Raw genomic sequence first — 10,634 nt, 5'->3', positions numbered from 1 at the left:
TTCGGGCGTGCATCGGGCTCTTTATTTTCGTAAGCATTTGTGTGGCTTCATTGTGATGCCAACGCAGAGGTGTCGCCATGGGGATGTACGGGACCCCGAGACTCAACCCTGGAGACCCTGGATTGCGAGAGCATCTGTCCGGCCAGAGCAACGCACCTTACGTCTGAAAAGACGTCACCCAAGAAATAAATAACCGTTATCTTGTAGATACCTACACGAAAATTTTGCCTTAAAACGTTCGTGACTGCAGGAATTCATATTCTTGGTTCTTTCGGTAAAGTCACGTAGATAGAAAATAAAATAAAAATATAAACGTCGTGGGTTTTTTGCTCAATGTATTATTTTTAATTTAAATATTTGTTTTTAAATTGTACGTGACTTTACCGAAAGAACCAAGAATATGAATACCTACATAGGTTTGTGAATGTTGTGGGTTTACTTTCGAAGACACTGGTGTACTGAAGTAGTCACTAATTATCATGTTTTGTTTACGTGGCAGAGCTTACTAATTGGCTGCGGCGAGTTTAACGACACAGTTAGATTTACGCGATCTAACCCAAAAAAGCATTATGGCTAATATTGGTCGTAAAGTCCGACGTGTTAAACCTAACAATGTTGTGTGTCCTCAGCTGTTCCAACAGAAGATTTTAAGTTCTAATAACAATATAAATTTATATAGCGTCTAAATGTGACTGTACCTCACGGTACTGTTTTGAAACAGTAAAAAAATATATATTTCACTTAAGAGAGAGAGACCATAAAAAAAGTTTATATAAGTCCTGTGCACACGAGTCATTCCAAGGCACTTTATAATCTCAACTGAAAACAAAACTCAAAATCATAAACTTACACGCACCGTTGAGAAAATAACATTAAATAAAAAAATAACTCGAGCTATGCAGGAAACCAAAACGCAAGTTTCTCAAGGTCTGGGCAAGCACAACGGCGCACGTTTTGGCTCGCCGTGTAAGACGGAGGTAACCGAGCGGTCAGCGTTATATCTGGCTGCCAGTCGCCTTTCTGCCTTCTCAGTGCCATCGCAAGCACTGGCCAAGGCCCGCGTCTGAGGTCAGCGTGACATGAAAGAGGGTTTTGCACACGGCCATCTGCTTATCTGCTTTGAAATTTTAAGTGTATTTGCCCCACTCGCTCCCAAGATTTCACGGGCAGCGAAGTTGCAAAGGGGGAGGGGGGGTCCCGTTGGACGTCAATACGACCACCGCATCGCCGTTCAACTCCCAACGCAAGCACACCGGAGCGCGAGCGATAAATTTTGCATTTTTTTTTCTAGTTGGACAAAGGCGGCGTTTTGGGAATAATACATCGCGCGTAAAAGCTACGTCTCTCGGTGGTGGACATTTTTCATCAGTCTAACGCGTGGTGCCTTCCACAGTCACGTGTCCGATCGGATGATTTGTGATGCTGGCACCCACGGGGAGAACGATGAGAGAGTGCGAATGCAAGAGTTGACTGTCAAGGGCCGCAAATTGCAGGACATTTTGGGGCTTAGTTAAGATGCATTTTGTGCAAAGATCAAAGCTCACCTCTTTTAATAAATATAGATATAAAAAGCCAAATGGAAACAAACAAAGACAGGTTAACAAAGAACGATTTATGTATTTCTGAAAAAGGGTGTAGATACATTTAACGCACACGCCCCTTTAAATCCAACGTTGGATAAAGGCCTCTCACCACAACGTGTCGATGATGGAGTTTGTTTGACCACTCTTTGTGACGCTGATCATTGCATGTTGGTGAAGGCGGGCGGGAGGGGTCGGAAAGGACTTGTTCAGATCACTCCCTGCTGACGTGAGCTATGGTTGGGAATAAAACCCAGGCCACTACGTTCGTAACGCAGTGCGATAACCACTGCGCCACCGCTCCGCGTACACGTGGGACAAATCTTCTTGGTTCTTTCGGTAAAGTCACGTAGAATGGAAATAATAAAATAATAAAAATAAAACATAATAAAATAATTCTCACGACGTTTCTATGTTTTGTTTTTATTATTTTATTATTTCCATTCTACATGACTTTACCGAAAGAACCAAGAAGATGAATCCCTGCAGTCACGAAAGCTTTACATCGAAACGTGGGGCAAAATCAATCCCATGGCTCCACTGCCACATTGGGCGACCTTTTTGCTTCACCCAACCAACTCCGCCGACGGCCGCCTTGCCTCTCAAGGTTGAACAATGCTTTCCCAGGCTCACGAGTTCATTCCACGCTGCTGCCTACGGGCCCTGCCGTGTTGGTGCTAGGCCTCGGCAAGGTAAGGTAAATTACCTTTATTACCGGGTAAAAGGGCTAAAGGTAAAGGGTAAAGGTTTCGACATGCCAAGGGGTAAGGTAAAGAGTAGGGTAAAGGTAGCTCAGAAGAATTACCCGGTAAATACAGTACCTTGTTTACCGCTAAAAGTTCCGTGGCGCAGTGACGCAGTCCGTGGCCTCCATTTTAAAGTGATGGCGGAGCACATGGAGACGGTCCACGTTCTTGAGGTCGAGGTACTAGAGGACGAGGATGCCAGCAACGGCTTTTTGGGGTTGCTGCGAACAGCAATCGAAAGAGGCAGCGGTATGCGTTCCCGTGGGAGCACACACACGATTGGATGGAGGGTGATCCGCATGTACAGCAAGGGAAGTGGCAGTGCGTGCACTGCCGCAAGTGGTTTTCCACCCACACGAACGCGTCGGGGTGGAAAGCCCACCTCAAGAAACACAACGTGCTCGCCCCAGGCAGCAAGGTCGGGACGTCGGCGTCGGCGAGCCGCCTAATACAGCAAACGCTGAGCCGGCCAGCAATCCCGGATCGCCTCCTGGTAAAGTTTGAGAACGCGGTGGTGTATTTTGTTATCAAAGGTGCAATCTCTTTGCGAGCCGCCGGCAGCGACAAGTTCAAGACCTTGGTCAACACATTGACGCAGGGATACGAGGGCCCATCGACCCGCACCATCATCCGCAGGATTGTCGAGCATCACGCCATCATGCTGCCCATCGTCGGGGCATTCTTCTCCAACCTGGACGTCGCCATCTCGATCACCATCGACGGGTGGTCGAACCGCAACCTGAAGGGATTTTGGATGGTCACGGTGCACTGGATCGACAGCAAATCTGGTGCGTCAAAATCCATGCTGCTGACAATCCTCGATGTGCAGTCCGGAAGGGGTGTCGACAAGCGCATTGGGGCCGCTCTGTTTGAGCACCTCCAAAGCCTCGGGCACAATATCTCGACCAAGCTGCTCGCTGTCACCAGCGACAATGGCTCCAATGCGAACAGTGCTGTCAAGACGTTGTTCGCCCTGGTCAACGTGGACGCCGGATATGAGCAGTTGCGGGCTTGCCACCATATTCGATGTGCGGATCATTCCGTCCAGATCGGTGTCGTCCAAGTTCTAAAACTTATCAAGTCAACAAATGCCGAACTGCGCAAGGCGCTCGTCAATATCAGGTGCAGCAAGGTCGTCCGGCAGTCGTACCGCCGCGAGGCTGAGATCGCCAAGCTCGCCAGCAAGGAGCCGACGCACCAGGACTCGCCGACCAGGTGGCATTCGACGTTTGACATGGGCGACGACGCCATCAAGAAGCGTGTCCCATTGGACATTATCATGGCGCGCTTCCAGGATGTGATCGGTGTCGGTGCTTTATCTGAACTGCAGTGGGCAAACATCGAGGGCGTGACAGCATTCCTGCGAATGCCGCGCCAGGTCATGGCCTCGTTGTCGGTGGACCACAATTCGACATTGGATCTCGTGCCGGTGACGATGGAGCACCTCGTCCGTCATTGCGATCATGGTGAAGCCGCCCTTAGAGCGATCGATGAGCCCTTGACTGCGACGGGGATGAAGGCCGAACTGGTGCGGTACCGCCACCTACTGGTTCAGGAACCCGCCATTGTGGCATCCTACTTGAATCCACAGCTGCCGAAAACGACAGACCAAGACGAGCTGGATACACTGAAGGCCACGATCCGCTCTGTCCTGCAGCAGCGCTACTCGGACGTGCTCACGATCTCGCCGACGGCAGTTGCTGCCCATATGGAGGAGCGGTCGCTGTTCAGCACCCTGTTCAGCAACGTCGGCAACTCCATAGACGACGGCGATGAAGTCGATCGTTTTCTGAGCCTGGGCATCACGACCGCCAGCGCCTTCATTGACGTAATGCAGTGGTGGTTTCTCCGCAAAGAGCTGCTCCCCGCCCACTACAAGATGGCCTGCGACTACTAGGGAGCGCCGGCGACGTCAACTCCCTGTGAACGTGTGTATAGTGGAGCCGGGCGGGAGTTCACATGTGTTCGCCAGTCGCTCATGGATCACGGCCGGCTGCCTGAAGGTTCCGTCTAACTGGGCTGGTGCGGCGCAGGATTTTATTGCCTGTCGTCCGTCCAAGGATGATGGCAATGACGAACTTGATCAGGTTGTTGATGAGATCGCCATCAACCAAGACGACTGGGACGAGGAGGTTATGGTTCTTTCGGTAAAGTCACGTAGAATGGAAATAATAAAATAAAAAAATAAAAAAAAAAATAAAATAATTCTCACGACGTTTCGGCCACAACGCAAGCAGCCGTCCTCAGGTGAAGCCCAGGTCTGTTGGGGAGACAGCGTCTGAATGAAACAGCACCATGCTTGGAGCGTATATTTAATCTGGGTTGGAAGGGGGGGAAAGGGCGCCTTGACAAAATAATTTGCATATCAAGAGGAATTTAGCATATTTATGGGAAATGCAGATATGTGATTAGTACTACTTATGCCCGTGCATTATGCAGGATTAGCAGCATCAAAGGGAGGGGATATGGGAAATGCAGGTATGTGATTAGTACTACTCATGCCCGTGCATTATGCAGGATTAGCAGCATCAAAGGGAGGGGATATGGGAAATGCAGGTATGTGATTAGTGCTACTTATGCCCTGCATTATGCAGGATTAGCAGCATCAAAGGGAGGGGATATGGGAAATGCAGGTATGTGATTAGTACTACTTATGCCCGTGCATTATGCAGGATTAGCAGCATCAAAAGGAGGGGATATGGGAAATGCAGGTATGTGATTAGTACTACTTATGCCCTGCATTATGCAGGATTAACAGCATCAAAGAGAGGGGATATGGGAAATGCAGGTATGTGATTAGTACTACTTATGCCCATGCATTATGCAGGATTAGCAGCATCAAAAGGAGGGGATAGGGGTAGCATTAATAAAGGGAAGGAGTGTTAATAGTATGTAGCTGCAGTAACTAAAACCACCACGTAAACAACTAAAGCATAAACTACATAGTATCATCAGTATACTAAATATACTCTACAATAAGCTGAGTTACTAACAGTAAGTAATACATTACAATTCTACGTCGTAAAACATATAATATGCTTCCATCTAAACTGTTTTCTCTTACATCACACGAGTCTACACCATACTATATACTGCCATAGACAAACCCAACATTAAATTATATACTGTATTGCTATAAACCAGACAAACTCCACACTACATCCTGGCACCAGACAAACTCCACTCTACATCCTGGCACCAGACAAACTCCACTCTACATCCTGGCACCATACAAACTCCACTCTACATCCTGGCACTAGACAAAGTCCACTCTACATCCTGGCCCCAGACAAACTCCACACTACATCCTGACACGAGACAAACTCCACTCAACATCCTGGCACCAGACAAACTCCACTCAACATCCTGGCACCAGACAAACTCCACTCTACATCCTGGCACCAGACAAACTCCACTCTACATCCTGGCACCAGACAAACTCCACTCTACATCCTGGCACCAGACAAACTCCACTCTACATCCTGGCACCAGACAAACTCCACTCTACATCCTGGCACCAGACAAACTCCACTCTACATCCTGGCACCAGACAAACTCCACTCTACATCCTGGCACCAGACAAACTCCATACTACATCCTGGCACCAGACAAACTCCACTCTACATCCTGGCACCAGACAAACTCCACTCTACATCCTGGCACCAGACAACCTCCACTCTACATCCTTCACTATACAATTACGATACTATATATTACTTTGTACATTGTATTAATCATATACATTTTATACTATTTGTTATTATACACTGTACCATATACAGCAGTGTGATATACAATAGGGTGTGTAGAATAATACATAGTGTAATATTACAATGTGGTTTATAGCAATACAGTATATCATTTAATGTTGGGTTTGTCTATGGCCGTATATAGTACAGTGTAGACTCGTGTGATGTAAAGAATAAAGTTTAGATGGAAGCATATTAAATTTTTTACGACGTAGAATTGTAATGTATTACTTACTGTTAGTAACTCAGCTTATTGTAGAGTATATTTAGTATACTGATGATACTATGTAGTTTATACTTTAGTTGTTTACATGGTGGTTTTAGTTACTGCAGCTACATACTATTAACACTCCTTCCCTTTATTAATGCTACCCGTATCCCCTCCTTTTGATGCTGTTAATCCTGCATAATGCACGGGCATAAGTAGTACTAATCACATACCTGCATTTCCCATATCCCCTCCCTTTGATGCTGCTAATCCTGCATAATGCACGGGCATAAGTAGTACTAATCACATACCTGCATTTCCCATATCCCCTCCCGTTAATGCTGCTAATCCTGCATAATGCACGGGCATAAGTAGTACTAATCACATACCTGCATTTCCCATATCCCCTCCCGTTAATGCTGCTAATCCTGCATAATGCACGGGCATAAGTAGTACTAATCACATACCTGCATTTCCCATATCCCCTCCCGTTAATGCTGCTAATCCTGCATAATGCACGGGCATAAGTAGTACTAATCACATACCTGCATTTCCCATATCCCCTCCCGTTAATGCTGCTAATCCTGCATAATGCACGGGCATAAGTAGTACTAATCACATACCTGCATTTCCCATAAATATGCTAAATTCCTCTTGATATGCAAAATCTTTTGTCAAGGCGCTCTTTCCCCCCCTTCCAACCCAGATTAAATATACTCTACAAGCATGGTGCTGTTTCATTCAGACGCTGTCTCCCCGACAGACCTGGTCTTCACCTGAGGACGGCTGCTTGCGTTGTGGCCGAAACGTCGTGAGAATTATTTTATTATGTTTTATTTTTATTATTTTATTATTTCCATTCTACGTGACTTTACCGAAAGAACCAAGAAGATGAATCCCTGCAGTCACGAAAGCTTTAAATCGAAAAATGAATAAAGCGCTCTAACTAGCATTTATCGTTTTAAAAAATTCCATGTTTTTTACCCCAGTAATTACCCTGTAATCGCGAAATTTGTATGGGATAAGGGTAAAAGGTAACGTAAAGGTAGGCTCGCTATTTTTTTACCTTTTACCTTACCTGCTAAAGGGTAAAAGGTAGGGTAGCGCGAATGTATTGTGGTAAGGTAAAAGGTAGGGTAAAGTTTCTCTTGTGTTTTTTTACCGTTTAACTTATACCTTACCTTGCCGAGGCCTAGTTAGTGCCATGGACCACAAAGGGCCCCTTCGAAGCTAGGGCTTGAACGATGAATCGATTTCAAATCGAAATCGCAATTTGAAACAATGCGATTAGCAAATCGCAAAGGCTGCGATTTTTTTGCGGTTTGAAAAGTCCCGTTACTTTCTTATTGGAATTGTTTTATTTTTTATTATTATAACTTAATTTATTTAACTGAACAATTGTTCTATGTCAATGAAAACATTTTAATAAATACATGTTGGAAGCGATTAATATCTTTTAAGTTCTCATCCTTGCATTAGAATATATAGAGCAGCTCATATTTTGATGGTATCATGTGGTAATGCTCCATCACATGTTTTAAATATATTACACAGTGAATATTGAACTGAAGCTTGATTTAATTTTAATCACAAATCGCAATATCTGTCAGAAAAGTCACAATTAGATATTTTCCCCAAATCGTTCAGCTCTACTTCGAACGAGGCAAGGCGGCGGTCGGGGCGGGGGGGGGGCTCGCGAGTTGTCGCCTTTTGGCTGTTGCTTGGCAGAGACTCAAAAGGCCCCAGACCCCGTGAGAGTTGCTCTTTTTTTTATTACACGCTTCTTAACACATTCCTGCGGAGGGAGCTGGTAGAAACGTTGGGTTGCTCGGTCAATGGCCAGGGTCAACGGCGGCGTGGTGTATTCCGCAAATATGCCCGACTGTGAGGGCGGGCACAAGCCGGCGTGAGTAGGTGAAACGTTGAGTTTTATAAGGGCACCACGGGGTGACCAGCCCCTCCCAACCCAACCCCTCCCCACCCAGCCCCTCCCCACCCAGCCCCTTCCCACCTAGCCCCTCCCCACCCTCCCCACCCTCCTCTCTCCACCCAGCCCCACCCATTTTTGGATGCACGACGGACGGACACAATAATCCCCTGTGGGCTGGTGTAACCAGGTTCCTACCAGTATTAACTCACTGTCTGTTGTATCCTCAAATCTTGCAACTCTATTTTTACCCACTTCCCAATGTGGTATCGACTGCAAACTTGGTATACTTATGTCATACTGATGACAATACTATATTCTATCATTAAAAAAATATATTTTTTTAAACTTTTTTTTTATCTGTTATGTTTCGGCTTGGGTCTAATTGTCCACGCTCAACTGACGTTGGCTGTAAATCACCACGGTCCCTTACGTTATGGCAAGCTTCGGGGCCACTTCCTGGAGTTTTTCCATTACTAGTACGGTACATTTCATGAAAGCGTGTTTTTAAAATAGTTTTTGTTAAATATTACTTATTAATGTGGGAGAAGCTTGAGGGGGTTCCCATCATTTTTCTCTCCCATACAATTCCTTCCAAATGTTTTTTTCTTAATATGACACCAATGCCGATTTTTTTATTGATGTTTGTTACCCGTGCTTTACGACAATAACCCGAGCTAGAATGCAATGGATCTCAACAAGATTTGGAATGTCTTAACCATGCCCTTGATTCGTTGTGCACGATTGACACGCTCTGAACAAGGGCGCGGACCGACTGTGGTGGATAATAATTTCGTGACACCAGAGTACGACAATCAATGCACGAATGTTCAATTAACCCCCCTCCCCCCCCATTATCACAACTTATATATAACTAGCTTTTTTGCCCGTCCATGGACGGGTGTATATTGCAGTAAATCTGAAATATTCAAGAGAAAAATTGTTCAGCTCATAATCATGAGCGGGTGACGTCACTCCACATGCCGCACCCCTCCCCAATAACCATTAGCACGTCACTCCACATGGGGCAACCACCCCCTCATTAATAATCATGAGCTGAACAATTTTTCTATTGAATATTTCAGATTTACTGCAATATACACCCGTCATTGTACGGGCAAAAAAAGCTGGTGAGGATATAATCTCGGCAGCGCACCAAGAAAACAGGAGGCTCGTGTAACGTATCGCCTTGCCAGCTGCTTAAAGAGCTGCAACACTGCGACTTTGATAAGGAGCGCCCCCGACCGGAGCAGCCACTTGATTTATGTTTAGATGGCAGTCTTTGTTTACAAATGGATTTATTACAACCCGAGCTCGTTGAAAAAGTATCGTCGTCTTATTTTTGCGCCCACCATGGTGTCAAAAAATAACTTGGGGCATTAACTAAAGAAATCCTTCTGTAGTAGTAGTCGTTTATGTATTCGTCATCATCAACCATGATCAATCCACTGCTGGATGAAGGCCTCCCCACAACGGTCAATGCGCACGATCCTGCGATGTAAGAATGCACTTGGCACCAACACGAGTTGATTTCATCTCCCCCCCCTCCTCGCCCCCGCCGCCGGATATCCCTTCTTTGAATTGATCGTACACGAATTTGACAACATGGGGTGCGACAACGGATTCGGGCTGCATCCCTATGCACCTAAAGAGGACCGGACCCTTCCCCCCCCCACCACGTAGCGTCGCAAGTCAAGACGACGCGTGTGTCACGCTACCAAAGATAGGGTAATTGATGGCAAGAACACATCCGGTCCTTGAGGAACGTGCAAGGAGGATGTGGTGGGATCGTGCGTTCCAAGGACTTCTTCCGGGAGAATGTCATCTCCCCGAGGAGGCGTTAAGGAAATAGAAGCGCCGAGGTCGGGTTCGAGACACCGCCGCGTGACCTGTTTCACCTCCCGATGAGGTTTGTGCTTCTGCCGTAAAGAATCGGTGGTTCTGTCAAAACAGGAATAATTTTTTTTCTTCTTCCTTTATTGTTTCTGGGTGGAGTAGCCAGGGGTTGACTGCGAGAGAACAGCGCGTTTCTTTGCACAATGTTATGCTAAGAATATAACGGTGTGTGAATTTGAAAACAAATGTTACGCACATATTTCGGTTCGCTTTTTTTGGCCACGTTGCCGGGACACAATGGACGGTTTGAGAATCGTCGTGGGACGCTTCACTTTTTTGTATGCCTCAAATCGCCGGGGGATGTTGAGACGGGACACTCGAGTTGATGAACTCTGACAAAACAAGGCCAGGAAAAGTGTGGAGCACGCCAACACCGCGCTTGATGGGGGCTGTGCTGAACACAAAACACACGGTCATATTTGCCTGTTTAAATCGTTGCAATTCAATACAACCCGAAATGCACGTGAGTTCTCCTTTGGCCAGACGAACCAAGCGCGACGCCTTCGATGCACCCAATTTTGTTCGATT

Source organism: Lampetra planeri, chromosome 32 (assembly GCF_965212315.1).
Source record: "Lampetra planeri chromosome 32, kcLamPlan1.2.h2, whole genome shotgun sequence".
Taxonomy (NCBI): Eukaryota; Metazoa; Chordata; class Hyperoartia; order Petromyzontiformes; family Petromyzontidae; genus Lampetra; species Lampetra planeri.
The sequence above is the reverse complement of the archived record's forward strand: the minus strand, read 5'-3'. Positions refer to the sequence as shown.